Here is a 23,889-nt window from a genome sequence, read left to right on the forward strand (position 1 = left end):
ATCGCTGAATCCCCCACCATCAACATCCTGGGGGTCACCATTGACCAGAAAATTAACTGGACCAGCCACATAAATACTGTGGCTACAAGAGCAGGTCAGAGGCTGGGTATTCTGCGGTGAGTGACTTACCTCCTGACTCCCCAAAGGCTTTCCACCATCTACAAGGCACAAGTCAGGAGTGTAATGGAATACTCTCCACTTGCTTGGATGAGTGCAGCTCCAACAACACTCAAGAGGCTCGACACCATACAGGACAAAGCAGCCCGCTTGATTGGCACCCCATCCACCACCCTAAACATTCACTCCCTTCACCACCGGCGCACAGTGGCTGCAGTGTGTACCATCCACAGGATGCACTGCAGCCAGTCGTCAAGTCTTCTTCGACAGCACCTCCCAAACCAGTGACCTCTACCACCTAGAAGGACAAGAGCAGCAGGCACATGGGAACAACACCTGCACGTTCCCCTCCAAGTCACACACCATCCCGACTTGGAAATATATCGCCGTTCCTTCACCGTCGCTGGGTCAAAATCCTGGAACTCCCTTCCTAACAGCACTGTGGGAGAACCTTCACCACACGCACTGCAGCGGTTCAAGAAGGCGGCTCACCACCACCTTCTCAAGGGCAATTAGGGATGGGCAATAAATGCCAGTCTCGCCAGCGACGCCCAGATCCCATGAACGAATAAAAAATATTTAGCTCCCAACCTTGGTCACCTTGCAACCACGTCTCTGTAATGGCCACAAGATCATACCCATTTGTTTCTATTTGTGCTGTCAATTCATCTATCTTATTACGAATGCTGCACGCATTCAGATAGAGAACCTTTAATTTTGTTTTTTTTTACCATTCTTCACCGGTACAGCATTCAGAGTGCAGTGGGGGGAAAAAATCACAGCGGAAGCCCCATTTCGCCTCACTTATCATACTCCAGCTTACATATGACAGGAATTGCCCCGGAAAACAGCAGTGAGGCTGTATAGTTGCTTTTCACCTCTGCATGTTCCAGATCTGCTGCGAAATTGGTGGTTGGGGTGGGGAGGGAAAGAGAGGCACAAAGCCTGGGCCAAAGTATTCTTTGGAGTATTTGGTCACCTATGTCTGTACTTATCCCTAAAAGCTAATGCAGCATTCATTGCATGTGATGCAAGTCTGTTCCATACCACTACCCTGAGAAAAGATTTCGAATCTCACATGAGACTTGCTAATTTTGTCTTGTGCCCGCTATTCCTTTAGATTGCATTCATCAACCTTTTGTCCAATTTTGCCAGCTTGACTTAGTTGGCAGCATTCTCACCTCTGGATCAGGTTGTCGAGAGTTCAAGGTCCTTTTCAAAACTTGAGCGCATAACCTAGGCTAACAATTCAGTGCAGTACCAAGGGAGTGGTTTTCAAAAGGGAACTGGATAAGTACTTGAAAGGAAAAAAATATGCAGGGGGAGTGGGACTAGCTGGATTGCTCTTGCATAAAGCCGCCACGGACTCGATGGGCCAAATGGCCTCCTTCCGTCCTGTAACTTTTCTATGATTCTATGAGTGCTGCATGGTTAGCGCCCCAGCCTGATTTTTACAGGCCCCCATGATGTTACTCAAAGTTCTGGCTAACATTCCTCATGACAAATTTCACTAGAAACAGATTAACTGTTCACTTACCTCACAGCATTTGTAGGACATTGTTAACATAAAATGGCTACCATATTTACCTCCAGATCTACAACCAGTGAACACTTAAAAAAAAATTCTTCACTACATGAAGCATTCAGATGTGAGAAGATAATAAATGTGAATTTTTTTCCTCTCGAGAAATCCACATAGCTAGAGTTTGATGGCACACATTCTTCCTATAAGGATAATCCCCATTTACCCAATGTGAGATCTTAGAGAGAGATTGCCAAAGCTTTATAACCCCCAAGGGTGTGCAGGGATACTGTTCAAGAGAGTTGACTAGGTTAAAAATCTTCTATCCCAGGCATGTCATTCTGAAGCCAACTTGACCCCAAAGACACCCTGCTCATCTCTTTTCCACAGTCCCCAATCCCAAGGAGGATAAGCCCATGCAGGGGATGCTAAGGAGAAACCACCACAGGGAGAGTCACATACACACCTTCTGAAAGCCAACATCACAGCAACATTGATGGGAGTAGAGTATCAGAATGTCTACTCAACGAGGGATGGTACATGGCAGAGATGGAAGGTGGTAGGAAGCAGAGAGAGAAAATACCTTCAGAAAAGGGTGTCCTTTCCATTAACAGCACTTCAAAAAAAAAGGCTGTTTTGACCCATGACAACAAAGTAGAATTTTTTTTTAGAAAAAAAACAGGGCGTGAAGTTTCTTTGCTCATACTTAATGCTACAGTAATGGTATTCTCGTCTTGACCAGCTTCTCTCTCGCCCTAGCATGTGCCACTAGTTTTTCCAGAATTAAAAAAATGGTGGAATTTTAGCTCAAGGCAAATATTCAAGTCTACAATATCAAAAATGCATTACTCACATTAGGCTTCAGCCTCACCCTGCCTTGCCCAGTACATCATTAATTTATTTTCAATTATATCCAGATGTACATGCAATCCTTAAGATAAAAGATCTAAAGGCTCCCATCTCAAGAGTCATCAACTTTGATGTGTTTAGTCAGACACACCTTGGGATAAGATTTGTGTTACAACTTGTCTGAAGAATTTAGAATGCAGCAGAATCACAAAACATATCAAGCTGAAATAACACTGAACCATAGCATTGCTCCCTCCCATATCCACTAAGCATCGGGCACATTTGAAAGAGCAAACAAACCTTAAAGAACCTGCATTTATAATCACACCTTTCACCAACTCAGGACATCCAAAAGTGCTTCACAGGCAATTAAGTACCTTTGAAGTGTTGTCAGTGCTTTAATGTAGGGAGCCAATTTGCATACAGCAAGGTGCCATAAACAGCAATAAGAAAAATGACCAGATAATCTGTTTTTGATGCTGTTGGCCAGAACACAGAGAGAACTCCCCTACTCTTCTTCAAATGGTGCCATGGGATCTTTTACAACCACCTGAGCGGACAGACTGGGCCTCAATTTAACGTCTCATCCAAAAGACATCACCTCAGATAGTGCAGCACTCCCCCAGCACTGCACTGACGGTCAGCTTAGATTATTTATTCAAGTCTCTTGAACCCACGTCCTTTTGACTCAAACAACAGTGCTACCACCAAACCTAGGAACAGGAGCCAGCCATTCAGCCTCTTGAACCTGCTCCGCCATTCAATTAGATCATGGCCGATCTGTATCTCAACTCCATATACCCGCCATAGCTCCATATCCCTTGATACACTTAGCTAACAAAAATATATTGTTTTCTCTCTTAAAAGCTCCAATTATCCCAACAGCCACAGTCTTTTGGGGGAGATAATTCCAGATTTCTACTACCCTACATGCATTATGTAATGTGATCACATTATGAATGTCATTACATTTTTGACAATATTAAGTTATTTCAACCAACACATTGAACATGTATGAAAATGTGAGCTGTGCTGTCAGGTGCAGCAGCACAAATAGTTTAAAATTTTATGGCCAGGTTTAAAGGAGCCATATGCCTATGTAAACTACAAAGACCCCCTTAATGGTTATAAGTAACTTTCTAACTCTCAGCTATTTGTTCCACATTCTCCAGCCTAACGTCATAAGCATTCACACGTTACTGATTTCACTCATTTTTCAATCAACATCCAATGCTTTACATCTGTATTAATGGGGGGGGGGGGCATTTGGCACATTTTCTGAAATCCATTTGTCCCCAACTTATATTCTCAACATTATTTAGAATATTAAATAGCTTCAACTATTTTTCTTAAGCTGCAGAAATACTCATTCAAAACTTACAAGTGTCATTAAAAAAAATGATCATGGGTGGCATTTTTTAAAATTTCTGCTTATAAGCTTGAATATAACTCATGAGTGAAGACATTCATCATTATGCTATGGTCCAGGACACACATTCTTTTATGAAAGTAATACTACTTTCTAATACATGCTTTCTATAATTGGATACAGCCTCAGACGCCCATTGTTCTTATACCCGTGAAGTTATACCATCATTTTCATTCCCAAGCCCACCCTCTCCTGTCTGCAGTTACCTCACACTTTTCTGCCTCTAACCACTTTTTATAGGTGTAAAGCATGAAGAAAATCACCTTGTATGCATTATACAAAATTGTGAGGGGTACATTACAGACAAGTCTATAGTCTTGCATTTAGGATTGGGCGCAACATGCAAATACAAGGAGGGCCCTAGAAATGAATACAGCTAAGGATATTCCCCTAGTAGAAGAGCAATTAGAGGAAGTTAGAATTTTAAACAATAAAAGTGGCAGTGAAATTTGAAGCGATTGCTACTGTAAGCATATGTTGTATTATGCAATTTTTTGGTTCTTTTACAGTTTAATAAATTTGTTTGGCAGTTAAAGCCTCAGTGAAAGTTTACTACAATGCTATTTGCTGCCTTCCAAAGGCCAGGAAGATCATGTGATAAAGCCAGTAGCTGAAATAAACTGAAGGTGCTCTGTTCATTCCCTAAGCATACTATAAATTTACCTAGATATTATGGCAAATGAAAACACTTCTCTCAGGGACATAGGGAGCTAGACCTCACCTACAAGATTAGTCTGAAACACGGAAGCCAAAAATATCAAGAGTTTTAAAAAAAACTCCAAAACACAACACTAATCATTAGTATTCGGGTCAGAAGGAAGTGCAATTCACTGTTCCAATTCTGAAGAGCCCTACTACAACTGGGCCTCTTTGTAAACAAGCTCTCAGCTCAAAAGAATTTTCAGCTCAAATAATTGAAAGGTTGATAAGAACTCCAAGCCTGGTCCAACATAACCACACCATTGATATTTGTACAGCAAAATGAAAACTGGGACAACCAAACCAAAAAATATCAGAGGGGCAAATTATACTGTACATCTTTCATTGGCTTAATGAGAAAACTAGTAAAATGACACAGTATAAGCAGAAGTGATTTAAATGCAATTCATCTTAAGGTGTTAGTTTTACATTGGTGCAAAGTTAACCTTTTTAAAAAATGAGAACTTTTTAAACTTTAGAACTTTTTAATCCTAGCAAAAAGTCAACTGTCCTGTCGGTCCATCACCAACATTATAAATATGTGGACAATGGCGACTGGTGCTCTGTACGTGCACATCTGCTTTCTATGAACAGAGGGTAATATACACCCTGCGGTGCAACTCGATAATGCCAGTTCATACGGTCAGTATCAGGATATAAGAGCCATAAAAAGGGCACAGAAAAATCTCACTAGAATGATACCAGGGATGAAAAGTCATGAAGAAAAAAAAATGGGTTTTTTGGCACTAGAACATAGATGATCAAGGGGGGGGATATAATAGAGGGTTTCAAAATTATGAAAGGTTTTAGAAAGATAGATTGTTTTCATTGCTGATAAATCAGTAACAGGGGCATAGACAAGGATTACAAGAACAAAGGGGCAAAGAATTTCCAAACAGGATAATTAGAACAAAGTTGCTTTACCACAAATGGCTGTTGGGGTACAGACTATCATTTAAAAAAGGGATTCAGTAAGTATTTGAAAAGTAGAGACATAAAAATTTGGGGAAAGAGCAGGGAGAGCTACAGTTAAAGAGCAAGCACTGAATCCAGTGTGATGGACCAAATGGCCAAATGTGATTTTATAGCAGTTCTTCACATGAATGAACGAACCTCCGGTGTCTAATGTGGACAAGTGGAGACCTGGTCCTACTTATGTTCAGTAAACTGTCTGCAATTTGCACAACAGTACAACCTGGGTTAACTTTGCCTCAGATTTTCCCACCCCTGGGCAGACTGCAATCACTAACTCACCACATAGGAATGTTTGGCACTTGTTACAAAGTAACTAACAAGGAGAAAAATGACTGACTTTTAATCAGTCAGTAGTTTTTGAACTCATGATTTTTCTTTAAAAAAAAATATTTTTCCTCTTTAGATTCCCCAAACTATCCAAAGAGGGGGCATGGAGGAGACTTGCTCCAAGGTTTCTGGGAATGTTGCACTAGAAGTTACAGGAGAAAGGCACAGGCTGACTTGTCCTCTGATTTTCACTCCCACCCGATTGGGAAGCATCTCACTAGGAAGCACTCCAAATGTCCTTCTAAAGGCAGGAAGTCATCACACAGAATTACACCTCTGAATTCTGATCCTACAACTGTTTGGTACACACCAACACATTACAGCTGGGTGCTTTCCATTCTCTATTAGCTTAATTTACTGCTGTACTTGGGTAATAAATCTTGGAACAAACGCAGGACATTGGGAATGAGCTAAAATATTTGTACCAGCACTGGCTCTTGAAATAACACCTTTTATTCCAAAGAGGTTACATTGAACACATCTCTTCCATTTACTCCCTGGTACTTGCTGAAGTCATCCAAGACAACTAGAAAATATTTTATTCTAGGTGTGACCTGCAAATCAACAGTGTATTTGCATCAGTGACCCTACAGGATTGCTACAAAAGTGAATGTATTGTAGTTGATGAGTGAATTTTAAACAAATCCGAGCCTGAAGTCTGTTCAGAATGGTATGGAGCTCCACTGAGGCAGAGGAGAACTGTTCTGCAATTGCCGAGATTTAGGTTTGAGTTAAACAAAATGACAAATACTTGATTCATTTTCTGCATTCCGATTGCTTGAAGAAACAAGCAGTTGTCGCCCTATGTATTGGATTTTATTTGCACAACATGTGCAGACACTCTACATACATACGTAGTTAACAAGAGACTTCCAGATTTCTTTTATTTAAATGGTTTGTTTTAAATGAAGATGATTAATTGATGGCACAAATAGAAGTAAATGGGTACGATCTAATTGCCATTACAGAGACGTGGCTGCAGAGTGACCATGGCTGGGAACTGAATATTCAAGGATATTCGACATTTAGGAAGGACGGGCAAAAAGGAAAAAGGAGGTGGTGTTAATAAAGCATGAGATCAGTACAATAGTGAGAAAGGATCTTGGCTCAGAAGATCATGATGCAGAATCAGTTTGAGTGGAGCCAAGAAGCAGCAAGGGGCAGAAAACATTGGTGGAAGTTGTTTATAGGCCAAACAGTAGTGGTAATGTAGGGCACGGTATAAAGCAGGAAATTAGAAGTGCATGTAACAAGGATAACACAGAAATCATGGGGGACTTTACATAGAAAATTGGCAACATAAGAAAATAAGAAATAGGAGCAGGAGTAGGCCAATCGGCCCCTCGAGCCTGCTTCGCCATTCAATAAGATCACGGCTGATCTGATCCTAACCTCAAATCTAAAGAACGCAAGAAGTAGGAGCAGGAGCCGGCCACACAGCCCCTGGGCCCTCTCCGCCACCCACAGGGCCTTGACCGATCCGAACTCAGCTTCATGTCCAATTTCCTGCCCGCTCCCCGTAACCCCCAATTCCCTTTACTTCTAGGAAACTGTCTATTTCTGTTTTAAATTTATTTAATGATGTAGCTTCCACAGCTTCCTGGGGCAGCAAATTCCACAGACCTACTACCCTCTGAGTGAAGAAGTTTCTCCTCATCTCAGTTTTGAAAGAGCAGCCCCTTATTCTAAGATTATGCCCCCTCGTTCTAGTTTCACCCATCCTTGGGAACATCCTTACCGCATCCACCCGATCAAGCCCCTTCACAATCTTATATGTTTCAATAAGATCGCCTCTCATTCTTCTGAACTCCAATGAGTAGAGTCCCAATCTACTCAACCTCTCCTCATATGTCCGCCCCCTCATCCCCGGGATTAACCGAGTGAACCTTCTTTGTACTGCCTCGAGAGCAAGTATGTCTTTTCTTAAGTATGGACACCAAAACTGTATGCAGTATTCCAGGTGCAGTCTCACCAATAGCTTATATAACTGCAACAATACCTCCCTGTTTTTATATTCTATCCCCCGAGCAATAAAAGCTAACATTTATCCCAACTCTCTGCTTCCTGTTAGATAACCAATCCTCCACCCATGCCAGAATATTACCCCCAATCCAGTGATTCTTTATCTTGAGCAATAATCTTTTATGTGGCACCTTGACGAATGCCTTCTGGAAGTCTAAATACACTACGTCCAATGGTTCCCCTTTATCCACCCTGTACGTTATGTCCTCAAAGAACTCAAGCAAATTTGTCAGACATGACTTACCCTTCGTAAAGCCATGCTGACTTTGTCCTATTAAATTATGTTTATCCAAATGTTCCGCTACTGTCTCCTTAATAATAGACTCCAAAATTTTACCCACCACAGATGTTATGCTAACTGGTCTATAATTTCCAGCCTTCTGCCTACTACCCTTTTTAAATAAGGGCGTTACATTAGCAGTTTTCCAATCTGCCGGGACCTTTGCCGAGTCCAGAGAATTTTGGAAAATTATTACCAAAGCATCCACAATCCCTACTGCCACTTCCCTCAAGACTCTAGGATGTAAGCCATCAGGTCCAGGGGATTTATCCGCCTTGAGTCCCATTATTTTACTGAGTACCAATTACTTTGGGATTTTAATCGTATTTAGCTCCTCCCCCCCTGGAGCCCCGTTTGTCCAGTGTTGGGATATTCTTAGTGTCCTCTACCGTAAAGACTGAAACAAAATATTTGTTCAGCATTTTTGCCATCTCCATGTTTCCCACCATTAATTTCCTGGTCTCATCCTCTAAGGGACCTACGTTTGCCTTAGCCACCCTTTTTCTTTTTATATAACTGTAGAAACTCTTGCTATCTGTTTTTATATTTTTTGCTAATTTATTTTCATAATCTATCTTCCCTTTCTTAATCAATCCTTTAGTTACTTTTTGCTGTCTTTTAAAGACTTCCCAATCTTCTATCCTCCCTTTAAGTATGGCTACCTTATATGTCCTTGTTTTTAGTCGGATACTATCCTTAATTTCTTTACTTAGCCACGGATGGCTGTCATTTCTTTTACACCCTTTTTTCCTCAGTGGAATATATTTTTTGAAAGTTGTAAAATAACTCCTGAAATGAACATCACTGCTCATGTACTGTCTTACCCTTTAATCTATTTTCCCAGTCCACCTTGATCAATTCCGCTCTCATACCATCATAGTCTCCTTTATTCAAGCTCAGTACGCTTGTTTGAGAATCAACCGTCTCACCCTCAACTTGGATATGGAATGTAACCATGTTATGGTCACTCATTCCAAGGGGATCCTTAACTAGGACATTAATTAATCCTGGCTCATTACACAGGACCAGGTCCAAGGTTGCTTGCCCCCTTGTAGGATCAGTTACATACTGTTCAAGAAATCCATCCCGAATACACTCAATAAACTCTTCCTCAAGACTGCCCTGCCCAATTTGATTTGTCCAGTTAATATGATAGTTAAAATCCCCCATAATTATAGCTGTTCCCTGATTACATGCCCCGACTATTTCCTGATTCATACTTCTTCCAGCAGAGTTGCAACTATTAGGAGGCCTATATACTATGCCCACTAGTGTTTTTTTCCCCTTATTATTCCTTATCTCCACCCAAACTGTTTCATTGTCCTGATCCTTTGTCCCAATATAATTTCTCTGTATTACAGTGATTCCTTCCTTTATTAACATAGCCACCCCACCTCCCCTTCCTTCCTTCCTGCCTGTCCTTCTGATTGTTAAATACCCTGGCATATTTAATTCCCAGTCGTTGTCACCCTGCAGCCATGTTTCTGTAATGGCCACAAGATCATACCCATATGTAGTTATTTGTGCCGTTAACTCGTCCATTTTGTTACGAATGCTACGTGCATTCAGATAAAGAACTTTCAAATATGTTTTGTGACACTTAGTTCCTGCTTTTTCCTTTTTTAACACTTTACCTTTTACTCCATACCTCCTGTCCCTTCCTGACACGCTTTCCTCTATCTCCCTGCTCAGGTTCCCAACCCCCTGCCACTTTAGTTTAAACCCTCCCTAATAGCACTAGCAAACACTCCCCCTAAGACAGCGGTCCCGGCCCTGCCCAGGTGCAGGCCGTCCGGTTTGTACTGGTCCCACCTCCCCCAGAACCGGTTCCAATGCCCCAGGAATTTGAATCCCTCCTCCTTGCACCACTCCTCTCGCCACGTATTCATTTGAAATATCCTCCTATTTCTACTCTGACTAGCACGTGGCACTGGTAGCAATCCTGAGATTACTACCTTTGAGGTCCTATTTTTTTAAATTTACCTCCTAACTCCCTATAATTCTGCTTTTAGGACCTCATCCCCTTTTTTACCTATATCGGTGCCTATGTGCACCACGACAGCTGGCTATTCGTCCTCCCTCTCCAAAATGTTCTGTAGCCGCTCAGAGACGTCCTTGACCGTTGCACCAGGGAGGCAACACACCATCCTGGAGTCTCAGTTGCGGCCGCAGAAACGCCTATCTATTCCCCTTACAATTGAGTCCCCTATCACTATAGCTCTTCCACTCTTTTTCCTCCCAGCCTATGCAGCAGAGCCACCCATGGTGCCAGGAAGTTGGCTGCTGCTGCCTTCCCCTGATAAGTCATCCCCCCTCAACAGTATCCAAAGTGGTATATCTGTTTGAGAAGGGGATGGCCACAGGGGACCCCTGTACCACCTGCCTGCACCTCTTACTCTGCCTGGTGGTCACCCATTCACTTCCTGCCTGTACACCCTTTACCTGCGGTGTGACCAACTCGCTAAACGTGCTATCCACGTGGTTCTCAGCATCACGAATGCACCAGTATGTATCCATCTGCAGCTCCAGTGCCACAATGCAGTCTGTCAGTAGCTGCAGCTGGATACACTTCCCGCACACATGGTCGTCAGTTCTATATTACAACATCAACGCGCGTGCGGTAGTGTGTGGGCTATGTTCACCCTCTCCCCTACATTGAAACTAAAAGTTAGATTTTCAATCCCATAGTCCACCAATCGGATGGGAGACGGGGGTCTCTCACTCTCACTCTCACTTGCTGTAAAAGGAAACGGAGACGGGGGTCTCTCACTCTCACTTGCTGTAAAAGGAAACCTTTTTAAAAAGAACTTGCATATTGAAAGAAAGATGTGTCTCAAGCAAACCAAATTAGCACTAAGACTGCGGAGGACGAATTTCGGGAATGTATACGAGATGGTTTTTCTAGATCAGTATGTTGAGGAACCAACTAGGGAATAGGCTATTTCAGATCTAGCATTGTGCAATGAGAAAGGGTTAATTCCACTAGACCTGATGGCTTGCATCTGAGGGACTTAAAGGAAGTGGCTACAGAGATAGTGGATGCATTGGTTGTAATCTTCCAGAATTCACTAGATTCTGGAAAGGTCCCAGCGGATTGGAAAACCGCTAACGTAACACCCCTATTCAAGAAGATGAGTGAGACAGAAAGCAGGTAACTATAGACCAGTTAGCCTAACATCTGTCATTGGGAAAATGCTAGAATCCATTATTAAGGAAGTAGTAGCAAGACATTTGGAGACTCAATACAATCAAGGAGAATCAACATGGTTTTATAAAGGGAAAATAGTGTCTGACAAATTTCTTAGAGTTCTTTGAGAAAGTAATGGGCAGGGTGGATAAAGGGGAACCAATGGATGCAGTGTATTTGGATTTCAAAAAGGCATTCGATAAGGTGCCACATAAAAGATTACTGCACAAGATAAGAGCTCATGATGTTGGGGGGAATATACTGGCATGGATAGAGGATTGGCTAACTAACAGAAAACAAAGAGTCTGGATAAAAGGGTCCTTTCCAAAGTGGCAATCTGTAACTAGCGGGGTGCTGTAGGGATCAGTGCTGGGGCCTCAACTATTTACAATACATATCAATGACTTGGATGAAGGAAGAGTGTCTTGTGGCCAAATTTGCTGATGATACAAAGATAGGTGGAAAAGCAAGTTGCGATGAGGACACAAAGTGTCTGCAAAGGGATATTGACAGGTTAAGCGAATGGGCAAAAATTTGGCAGATGGAATAAAATGTGGGAAAATGTGAGTCATCCACTTTGGGAGGAAAAATAAAAAAGCAAAATATTATTTGAATGGAGAAATACTACAAAATGCTGTGGTACAGAGGGATCTGGGTGTCCTCGTACATGAAACACAAAAAGTCAACATACAGGTGCAGCACGTAATCCGGAAGGCAAACGGAATAGTGGCCTTTATTTTTAGGGGGATAGAGTATAAAAGCAGGGAAGTCATGCTACAACTGTACAGGGTGCTGGTGAGACCACACCTGGAGTACTGCGTACAGTTCTGGTGCCCTTATTTAAGGAAGGATATACTTGCAATGGAGGCAGTTCCTTCATCGTCGCTGGGTCAAAATCCTGGAACTCCCTTCCTAACAGCACTATGGGAGAACCTTCACCACACAGACTGCAGCGGTTCAAGAAGGCGGCTCACCACCACCCTCTCAAGGGCAATTAGGGATGGGCAATAAATGCCGGCCTTGCCAGCGACGCCCACATCCCATGAACGAATAACGAAAAAAGTTCAGAGGTTCACTAGGTTGATTCAGAGTATGGTATTGTTGTCTTATGAGGAAAGATTGAACAGGTTGGGTCTATACTCATCGGAGTTTAGAAGAATGAGAGGAGATCTTATTGAAACACACAAGATTCTGAGGGGACTTGATAGGGTAGATGCTGAGAGGATGTTACCCTCATTGGAGAATCTAAAAACTAGGGGACATAGTCTCAGAATAAGGGGTCGCCTGTTTAAGATGGAAATGAGGAGGAATTTCTTCTCCCAGAGGGTCGTGAAGCTGTGGAGGCTGAGTCATTGAATACATTCAAGGCTGAGTTAGACAAATTTTTGATCAGCAAGGGAGTCAAAGGATATGGAGAAAAGGCGGGAAAGTTGAGTTGAGGTAAAAATAAGTTCAGTCATGATTTCATTAAATGGCGGAGCAGGCTTGAAGGGACAAATGGCCTCATCCTGCTCCTATTTCTTATGGTTTTCTAAATTGATAGGTTGAGGAACCAACAAGGAACAGGCTATTTTAGATCTATATTGTGCAATGAGAAAGGGTTAATTAATAATCTTGTTGTAAAAGAGCCCTTAGGGAAGAATGACCATAATATGATTGAACAACATCACTTTCAAACATAATGAAGAATTCTATCAGAAACTAGGGTCTTAAATTTAAACAAAGGAAACTATAAAGGTAAGAGGCGCAAGTTGGCTGTGGTTGATTGGGGAACTACATTAAAAGATATGATGGTAGACAGGCAATGGCTAGCATTTAAAGAATTAATACATAATTTGCAACAAATATATATTCCTTTAAGGCACAATCCAACAGGAAAAGTGGTCCAACCAATGCTAACAAGAGAAATTAAAGATAGTATTAAATCAAAGGGGCATATAAAGTTGCTAGAAAAAGCAGTAAGCCTGAGGATTGGGAGTATTTTGGAATTCAGCAAAGGAGGACCAAGAAATTGATAAAGAAAGGGAAAATAGAATGAGAGTAAACTAGCGAGAAACATAAAAACGGACTGTAAGAGCTTCTATAGGCATGTAAAAAGGAAAAGACTGGCAAAGGCAAATGCGGGTTCCTCACAGAGATGAGAGAATTTATAATGGGGAATAAGGAAATGGCAGAGAAATTAAACAAATACCTTCTGATTGTCTTCACGGAAGATGACACAAATAACTTCCCAGAAATACCAGAGAACCAAGGGTCTGGCGAGAATGAGGAACTGAAAGAAATTAGTATTAGTTTAAAAATAGTACTAGAGAAATTAATGGGACTGAAAGTCGATAAATCCCAAGGACCTGATGATCTACATCCCAGGGTTTTGAAAGTGGCGGCTATATAGAGATAGTGGATGCATTGGTTGTCATCTTCCAAAATTCTTAGATTCTGGAATAGTTCCTGCAGATTGGAGGGTAGCAAATGTAATCCCACTATTTAAGAAAGGAGGGAGAGAAAACAGGGAACGACAGAGGTAAGGGGAACAGATAGGCGTTTCTGCGGCCGCAGACGTGATTCCAGCCTCCTTGCTGCTAGGGTCAAGGATGTCACAGAGCGGCTACAGGACATTCTGAAGGGGGAGGGTAAACAGCCAGAGATCATGGTCCATATCGGTACCAACAACATAGGTAAAAAAAAAAGGGATGAGGTCCTGCAAGCAGAATATAGGGAGTTAGGAAATAAATTAAAAAGCAGGACCTCTAAGGTAGTAATCTCAGGATTACTCCCAGTGCCATGTGCTAGTGAGAGCAGAAATAGGAGAATAGACCAGATAAATGTGTGGCTTGAAAGATGGTGTAGGAGGGAGGGGTTTAAATTCCTGAGGCATTGGGACCAATTCTGGGAAAGGCGGGACCTGTACAAGAGTCGGTGAGCGGCGGTAAAGAGCGAGACCAGAGCGGGGATAAAAACAGCGCGGAGAGAGCGAGAGTTCAGTCGGTGAGCGGCGGGAGAGAGCGAGACCAGAGCGGGGATATAAACAGCGCGGAGAGAGCGAGAGTTCAGTCAGTGAGCGGCGGGAGAGAGCGAGACCAGAGCGGGGATATAAACAGCGCGGAGAGAGTGAGAGTTCAGTCAGTGAGCGGCGGGAGAGAGCGAGACCAGAGCGGGGATATAAACAGCGCGGAGAGAGCGAGAGTTCAGTCGGTGAGCGGCGGGAGAGATCGAGACCAGAGCGGAGATATAAACAGCGCGGAGAGAGCGAGAGTTCAGTCGGTGAGCGGCGGGAGAGATCGAGACCAGAGCGGGGATATAAACAGCGCGGAGAAAGCGAGAGTTCAGTCGGTGAGCGGCGGGAGAGATCGAGACCAGAGCGGGGATATAAACAGCGTGGAGAGAGCGAGAGTTCAGTCGGTGAGCGGCGGGAAAGAGCGAGACCAGAGCTTGCTCTGAGAGCGAGACTCTGAGACCAGCGGCAGTTCGGGGTGACGTCACCAGTCAGAAAGTGACGCGGCACAGGGGAGGCAGCTGATTGGTGAGTAGGTTCAGGTGAGTATTTCTACCATTTTACTGTAAGTAAAGTAATAAGAAAGGGAAGATCTGCAGGTTTTATAGCAGATAGTGTTTTTTTTAGTGAACCTAGATCCCTAGTATAGTTAACATTTTCTAATTTCAACGTAATTTAAAAGGGGTAACTAAGCTAAGGCAAGTCATGGCAGCAGACCTCGCACCCGTGATATGCTCCTCCTGCAAGATGTGGGAAGTCATGGACACTACCAGTGTCCCTGCCGACCATGTGTGTGGGAAGTGTGTCCACCTGCAGCTACTGACCAATCGTATCTCGGAGCTGGAGCTGCGGGTGGACTCACTGTGGAGCATCCGCGATGCAGAGAAACTCGTGGATAGCACGTTTAGCGAGTTGGTCACACCGCAGGTAAAGGGTATACAGGCAGGAAGTGAATGGGTGACCACCAGGAAGAGTAAGAGGTGCAAGCAGGTAGTGCAGGGGTCCCCTGTGGCCATCCCCCTCTCAAACAGATATGCCACTTTGGATGCTGTTGGGGGGGGATGACTTATCAGGGGAAGGCGGCAGCAGCAGCCAACTTCCTGGCACCACGGGTAGCTCTGCTGCACAGGCTGGGAGGAAAAAGAGTGAAAGAGCTATAGTGATAGGGGACTCAATTGTAAGGGGAATAGACAGGCGTTTCTGCGGCCGCAACCGAGACTCCAGGATGGTGTGTTGCCTCCCTGGTGCAAGGATCAAGGATGTCTCGGAGCGGCTACAGAACATTTTGGAGGGGGAGGGCGAACAGCCAGCTGTCGTGGTGCACATAGGCACCAACGATATAGGTAAAAAAGGGGATGAGGTCCTAAAAGCAGAATATAGGGAGTTAGGAGGTAAATTAAAAAATAGGACCTCAAAGGCAGTAATCTCAGGATTGCTGCCAGTGCCACGTGCTAGTCAGAGTAGAAATAGGAGGATATTTCAAATGAATACGTGGCTAGAGGAATGGTGCAAGGGGGAGGGATTCAAATTCCTGGGACACTGGAAACGGTTCTGGGGGAGGTGTGACCAGTACAAACCGGACGGTCTGCACCTGGGCAGGGCCGGGACCGCTGTCCTAGGAGGAGTGTTTGCTAGTGCTGTTGGGGAGGGTTTAAACTAAAGTGGCAGGGGGTTGGGAACCTGAGCAGGGAGAGAGAGGAAAGCGTAACAGCAAGGGACAGAAGGTATGGAGTAATAGGTAAAGTGTTAAAAAAGGAAAAAGCAGGAACTAAGCGTCACAAAACAGATTTGAAAGTTCTTTATCTGAATGCACGTAGCATTCGTAATAAAATGGACGAGTTAACGGCACAAATAACTACGTATGGGTATGATCTTGTGGCCATTACAGAAACATGGCTGCAGGGTGACAACGACTGGGAATTAAATATGCCAGGGTATTTAACAATCAGGAAGGACAGGCAGGAAGGAAGGGGAGGTGAGGTGGCTATGTTAATAAAGGAAGGAATCACTGTAATACAGAGAAATGATATTGGGACAAAGCATCAAGATAATGAAACAGTTTGGGTGGAGATAAGGAATAATAAGGGGAAAAAAACATTAGTGGGCGTAGTATATAGGCCTCCTAATAGTTGCAACTCTGCTGGAAGAAGTATTAATCAGGAAATAGTCGGGGCATGTAATAAGGGAACAGCCATAATTATGGGGGATTTTAATTATCATATTAACTGGACAAATCAAATTGAGCAGAGCAGCCTTGAGGACGAATTCATTGAGTGCATCAGGGATGGATTTCTTGAGCAGTATGTAACTGATCCTACAAGGGGGCAGGCAACCTTGGACCTGGTCCTGTGTAATGAGTCAGGATTAATTAATAATGTCCTGGTTAAGGATCCCCTTGGAACGAGCGACCACAACATGGTTGAATTCCATATCCAATTAGAGGGTGAGAAGGTTGATTCTCAAACAAGCGTACTGAGCTTGAATAAAGGAGACTATGATGGTATGAGAGCGGAATTGATTAAAGTGGACTGGGAAAATAGATTAAAGGGTAAGACGGTACATGAGCAGTGGTGTTCATTTAGGGAGTTATTTTACAACTTTCAAAATAAATATATTCCACTGAGGAAAAAAGGGTGTAAAAGAAATGACAGCCATCCGTGGCTAAGTAAAGAAATCAAGGATAGTATCCGACTAAAAACAAGGACATATAAGGTAGCCAAACTTAGTGGGAGGATAGAAGATTGGGAATTCTTCAAAAGACAGCAAAAAGTAACTAAAGGATTGATTAAGAAAGGGAAGTTAGATTATGAAAAGAAATTAGCAAAAAATATAAAAACAGATAGCAAGAGTTTCTATAGTTATATAAAAAGAAAAAGGGTGGCTAAGGCAAACGTAGGTCCCTTAGAGGATGAGACCGGGAAATTAATGGTGGGAAACATGGAGATGGCAAAAATGCTGAACAAATATTTTGTTTCAGTCTTTACAGTAGAGGACACTAAGAATATCCCAACACTGGACAAACAGGGGACTCTCGGGGGGGAGGAGCTAAATACGATTAAAATCACTCAGGAGATGGTACTCAGTAAAATAATGGGACTCAAGGCGGATAAATCCCCTGGACCTGATGGCTTCCATCCTAGGGTCTTGAGGGAAGTGGCAGTAGGGATTGTGGATGCTTTGGTGATAGTTTTCCAAAATTCCCTGGACTCAGGAGAGGTCCCGGCAGATTGGAAAACTGCTAATGTAACACCGTTATTTAAAAAGGGTAGTAGGCAGAAGGCTGGAAATTATAGGCCAGTTAGCTTAACATCTGTGGTGGGTAAAATTTTGGAGTCTATTATTAAGGAGACAGTAACGGAACATTTAGATAAGCATAATTTAATAGGACAAAGTCAGCATGGCTTTATGAAGGGGAAGTCATGTCTGACAAATTTGCTTGAGTTCTTTGAGGATATAACGTATAGGGTGGATAAAGGGGAACCAGTGGACATAGTGTATTTAGACTTCCAGAAGGCATTCGACAAGGTGCCACATAAAAGATTATTACTTAAGATAAAAAATCACGGGATTGGGGGTAATATTCTGGCATGGGTGGAGGATTGGTTATCGAACAGGAAGCAGAGAGTTGGGATAAATGGTTCATTTTCGGACTGGCAACCAGTAACCAGTGGTGTTCCACAGGGGTCGGTGCTGGGTCCCCAACTCTTTACAATCTATATTAACGATTTGGAGGAGGGGACCGAGTGCAACATATCAAAATTTGCAGATGATACAAAGATGGGAGGGAAAGTAGAGAGTGAGGAGGACATAAAAAACCTGCAAGGGGATATAGACAGGCTGGGTGAGTGGGCGGAGATGTGGCAGATGCAATATAATATTGGAAAATGTGAGGTTATGCACTTTGGCAGGAAAAATCAGAGAGCAAGTTATTTTCTTAATGGCGAGAGACTGGAAAGTACTGCAATACAAAGGGATCTGGGGGTCCTCGTGCAAGAAAATCAAAAAGTTGGTATGCAGGTGCAGCAGGTGATCAAGAAAGCCAACGGAATGTTGGCTTTTATTGCTAGGGGGATAGAATATAAAAACAGGGAGGTATTGCTGCAGTTATATAAGGTATTGGTGAGACCGCACCTGGAATACTGCATACAGTTTTGGTGTCCATACTTAAGAAAAGACATACTTGCTCTCGAGGCAGTACAAAGAAGGTTCACTCGGTTAATCCCGGGGATGAGGGGGCGGACATATGAGGAGAGGTTGAGTAGATTGGGACTCTACTCATTGGAGTTCAGAAGAATGAGAGGCGATCTTATTGAAACATATAAGATTGTGAAGGGGCTTGATCGGGTGGATGCGGTAAGGATGTTCCCAAAGATGGGTGAAACTAGAACTAGGGGGCATAATCTTAGAATAAGGGGCTGTTCTTTCAAAACTGAGATGAGGAGAAACTTCTTCACTCAGAGGGTGGTAGGTCTGTGGAATTTGCTGCCCCAGGAAGCTGTGGAAGCTACATCATTAGATAAATTTAAAACAGAAATAGACAGTTTCCTAGAAGTAAAGGGAATTAGGGGTTATGGGGAGCGGGCAGGAAATTGGACATGAAGCTGAGTTCGGATCGGTCAATGCCCTGTGGGTGGCGCAGAGGGCCCAGGGGCTGTGTGGCCGGGTCCTGCTCCTACTTCTTGTGTTCTTTAGATTTGTGGTTGGGATCAGATCAGCCATGATCTTATTGAATGGCGGAGCAGGCTCGAGGGGCCGATTGGCCTACTCCTGCTCCAATTTCTTATGTTCTTATGTTCTAAGCTGGACGGGTTGCACCCAAGCAGAACCGGGACCAATATCCATGCGGAGACATTTGCTAGTTCTGTTGGTGACGGTTTAAACTAGTATGGCAGGGGGACGGGAACCAAAGGGCGGGTACAGATAGGACAAATTCAGACCAGGAAACAGGAAGTAGAAAAGTGACATAGTTAGCGACTCAGAAAGGCAAAAGAAGCAAAGGTTAAATAGTGTTCAGCACAGGAATTTGACGGGGTTAAAGGGTATACACTTCAATGCAAGGAGTATTACAAACAAAGCAGATGAGCTAAGGGCACAGATAGACACATGGCAGCATATCATTGCTATAACGGAAACCTGGCTTAAAGAGGGGGATAATTGGCAGCTCAATATCCCTGGATATAGAGTTTTCAGGCAGGATAGAGTGGGTGATAAAAAAGGAGGGGTAGCATTATTAGTTAAAGAATCAATTAGAGTTGTGAGAAGGGATGATATGCTAAATGGATCACCAATCGAGGCCATATGCGTTGAGCTAAGAAATAAAAAAGGGGCAGTCACACTATTAGGAGTGTACTATAGACCCCCGAATAGCAAAAGGGAGATAGAAGAGCAAATATGTAGGCAAATTTCTGAGTCTAAAAATAAGAGGGCAATAATAGTAGGGGACTTCAACTACCCTAACATCACCTGGGATTCAAACAGTGTGAGGGGCACAGAGGGCGCAAAATTCTTGATCGGTGTCCAGGAGAACTTTTTTAGCCAGTACGTGACAATCCCAACAAGAGGGGATGCAATTCTAGATTTAGTCCTGGGAAATGAAGATGGGCAAGTGGGTGACCATAATGGGTATAGTGACCACAATTCAGTTAGTCTGAGCATTATTATGGAAAAGGACACAGTTAAATCAGGAGTAAACGTTTTAAATTGGGGGAAGGCAAATTTTACAGAACTAAGGTGATTTGGCAGAAGTGGACTGGACACAACTACTTAAGGAGAAATCAGTGGCAAGCTAGTGGGAGGCACTAAAAAGTGAAATTCTACGGGTACAATGCAGACACGTCCCCTCAAAGAAAAAAGGGTGGCAATGCCAAATTTAGAGCCCCCTGGTTGTCTAGAAGTATACAGGGCAAGATAAAGCAGAAAAAGAAAGCTTATGACGGTCACAGAAAACTAAATACTGTAGAAAGCCTAGGAGTGTAGGAAGTACAGGGATGACATAAAAAAAGGAAATAAGGAAACCAAAGAGAGGGCATAAAAAAATATTAGCTAGTAAGATTAAAGAAAACCCAAAGATGTTTTATCAGTACATTAAGAACAAGAGGATAGCTAAGGAAAAGGTGGGACATATCAGGGACGATAAGGGTAACTTGTGTGTAGAAGCAGAGGATGTGGGTAGGGTTTTAAATGAATATTTTGTCTCCGTATTCACAAAGGAAAGGGATGATCCGGACGTAGTAGTTAAAGAGGAGACGTGTGAAATATTGGATAAGGTAAACATTACGAGAGAGGAAGTACTAGAGGGACTGGAATCCTTGAAAGTTGATATGTCACCATGGATTGTTTCCTAGGCTATTGAAGGAAGTCAGGGAGGAAATAGTGGATGCTCTGAGGATCATTTTCCAATCCTCACTAGATACAGGGCAGATACCGGAGGACTGGAAGACTGCAAACATAGTACCATTGTTTAAAAAGGGTACGAGGGAAAGGCCTAACAATTATATGCCGGTCAGTCTTACCTCGGTGGTGGGCAAACTATTAGAATCAATACTGAGAGATAGGATAAACTGTCACTTGGAAAGGCATGGTTTAATCAGGGATAGTCAGCATGGATTTCTTCAGGGAAGGTCATGCCTTACAAATCTGATTAAATTCTTTGAGGAAGTGACAAGGAGGATTGATGAGGGTAGTGCAATGGATGTTGTCTACATGGATTTTAAAAAGGCATTTGACAAGGTCCCACATGGCAGACTGGTCAGAAAGGTAAAAGCCCATGGGATACAGGGAAATGTGGCGAATTGGATCCAAAATTGGCTCAGTAAGAGGAAACAAAGGGTAACGGTCGATGGATGTCTTTGCGAATGGAAATCCGTTTCCAGTGGTGTGCCACAGTGCTCAGTGTTGGGTCCCTCGCTGTTTGTGGTGTATATTAATGATTTGGACTTGAATGTAGGGGCATGATTGGCAAATTTGCAGACGACACAAAAATTGGTTGTGTCGTTGATAGCGAAGAGGATAGCTGTCGACTCCAAGAAGATATCAATGGGTTGGTGGAGTGGGCAGGAAAGTGGCAAATCGAGTTCAATCTGGAGAAGTGTGAGGTAATGCACTTAGGGAGGGCAAACAGTAAAAGGGAATACGCAGTAAACAGGATTATATTGAGAGGGCTAGAGGAAGTGAGAGACCTTGGAGTGCATGTGCACAGGTCCCTGAAGGTGGCAGTACAGGTAGATAAGGTTGTGAAGAAGGCATACGGAATGCTCTCCGTTATTAGCCGAGGTATAAAATACAAAAGCAGGGATGTAATGATGGAACTGTATAAAACGCTGGTAAGGCCACAGCTGGAGTATTGTGCACAGTTCTGGTGACCACATTACAGGAAGGACGCAATTGCTCTGGAGGGAGTGCAGAGAAGATTTACAAGAATGTTGCCAGGGCTTGAAAATTGCAGCTACGAGGAGAGATGGGATAGGCTGGGGTTGTTTTCCTTGGAGCAGAGGAGGCTGAGGGGTGACTTGATTGAGGTGTACAAAACTATGAGGGGCCTAGATAGACAGGAAGTACCTGTTTCCCCTAGCGGAGAGTTCAAGAACGAGAGGACATAGATTTAAACTGATTGGTGGAAGGATTAGAGTGGACATGAGGAAAAACTTTTTTACCCAGAGGGTGGTGGGTGTATGGAATTCGCTGCCCGAATTGGTGGTGGAGGCAGGGACCCTCAACTCTTTTAAAAAGTACCTGGACCTGCACCTAAAGTGCTGTAAGCTGCAGGGCTACGGTTTCGATCAGAGGTGATCTGATCGAAACATATAAAATTCTAACAGGACTAGACAGACTAGATGCACGGAGGATGTTCCCGATGGCTGGGGAGTCCAGAACCAGGGGTCACAGTCTCAGGATACGGGGTACGCCATTTAGAACCGAGATGAGGAGAAATTTCTTCACTCAGAGGGTGGTGAACCTGTGGAATTCTCTACCACAGAAGGCAGTGGAGGCCAAGTCATTAGATGTATTCAAGAAGGAGATAGGTATATTTCTTAATGCTAAAGGGATCAAGGGATATGGGGAAAAAGCGGGAACAGGGTACTGAGTCAGACGATCAGCCATGATCATTTTGAATAGCTGTAGTCTACGGGCCACTAACTAGTGGGAAGGAGATAAAGGAGCAAATCTGTGGGGCAATTACAGAGAGGTGCAAAAGCCATAGAGTAGTAATAACTGGAGATTTCAACTATCCTAATATAGATTGGGATAGTAATAATAAGGGGCAAAGAGGGAGAAGAATTTTTGAAGTGTGTTCAGGAGAACTTTCTTGACCAGTACGTTTCCGGCCCAACAAGGAAAGAGGCTTTGCTGGACTTGGTTCTGGGGAATGAGGCAGGCCAAGTGGAGCAAGTGTCAGAGGGGGAACATTTAAGGAACAGTGATCATAGTATCATAAGGTTTAGAATAGCTATGGAAAAGGACACGGACCACTCAAGTAAAAAGAGTCAATTGGCAGAGAGCCAATTTCAGTGGGATGAGAACAGATCTGGCCTGGGTAAATTGGAATCAAAAGATTGGCAGGCAAAACTGTAATTGAACAATGCCTTTAAGGAGGAGATGGTTCGGGTTCAGTCTAGGTACATTCTCACGAGGGAGAAAGGTAGGGCAATTAAAGCCAGAGCTCCCTGGATGACAAAAGAGATAGAGAGTAAGATGAAACAAAAAAAGGGGGCATATGATACATGTCAGATTAATAACAAATGAGAACCAGGCTCAATATGGAAAGATCAGAGGGGAAGTGAAAAAGAAAATAAGAGGGGCGAAGATAGAGTATGAGAATAGAATGGCGACAAACTTAAAAGAGAAGCCAAAAGTCTTCTACAGGCATGTAAACAGTAAACAGGTATTAAGAGGAGGGGTGGGGCCAGAGACCATAAAGGAGATCTACTCATGAATGCAGAGGGCATGGCTGAGGTACTAAATGAATATTTTTCATCTGTCTTTACCAAGGAAGAAGATGCTGCCAGAGTCTCCGTAAAGGAAGATGTAGTTGAAATACTGGATGGGCTAAAAATTGATAAAGGAGGCACTAGAAAGGCTAGCTGTAAAGTAGATAAGTCACCAAGTCTGGATGGGATGCATCCTAGGTTGCTGAGGGAGGGAAGGGTGGAAATTGCAGGGATACTGGCCATAATCTTCCAAACATCCTTAGATTGGGGGGGGGGGGGGGGGGGGGGCGGTGCCAGAGGACTGGAGAATTGCAAATGTTCAAAAAAGGGTGCGAGGATAAACCCAGTCAGTTTAACCTCGGTGGTGGGGAAACTTTTAGAAACGATAATCTGGGACAAAATTAGCAGTCACTTGGACAAGAGTAGATTGATTAGGGAAAGCCGGCACAGATTTATTTAAGGCAAATCGTATTTAACTAACTTGATAGAATTTTTTGATGAGGTAACAGAGAGGGTAGATGAGGGCAATGCGGTTGATGTGGTGTATATGGACTTTCAAAAGG

At 43.3% G+C, this 23,889-nt stretch overlaps 1 protein-coding gene and 1 long non-coding RNA gene across 6 annotated transcripts in view; one reads left to right on the forward strand and one right to left on the reverse strand.

The window, feature by feature from the left end:
* The window catches only part of LOC137300887 (uncharacterized), a 203,685-nt gene that overhangs the window by 95,738 nt on the left and 84,058 nt on the right, over nucleotides 1-23,889 (forward strand). The window lies entirely within an intron of this gene.
* Nucleotides 1-23,889, reverse strand: part of iffo2b (intermediate filament family orphan 2b) — a 118,942-nt gene that overhangs the window by 83,359 nt on the left and 11,694 nt on the right. The window lies entirely within an intron of this gene.

The sequence above is a fragment of the Heptranchias perlo genome, chromosome 32 (genome assembly GCF_035084215.1).
Source record: "Heptranchias perlo isolate sHepPer1 chromosome 32, sHepPer1.hap1, whole genome shotgun sequence".
NCBI lineage: Eukaryota > Metazoa > Chordata > Chondrichthyes > Hexanchiformes > Hexanchidae > Heptranchias > Heptranchias perlo.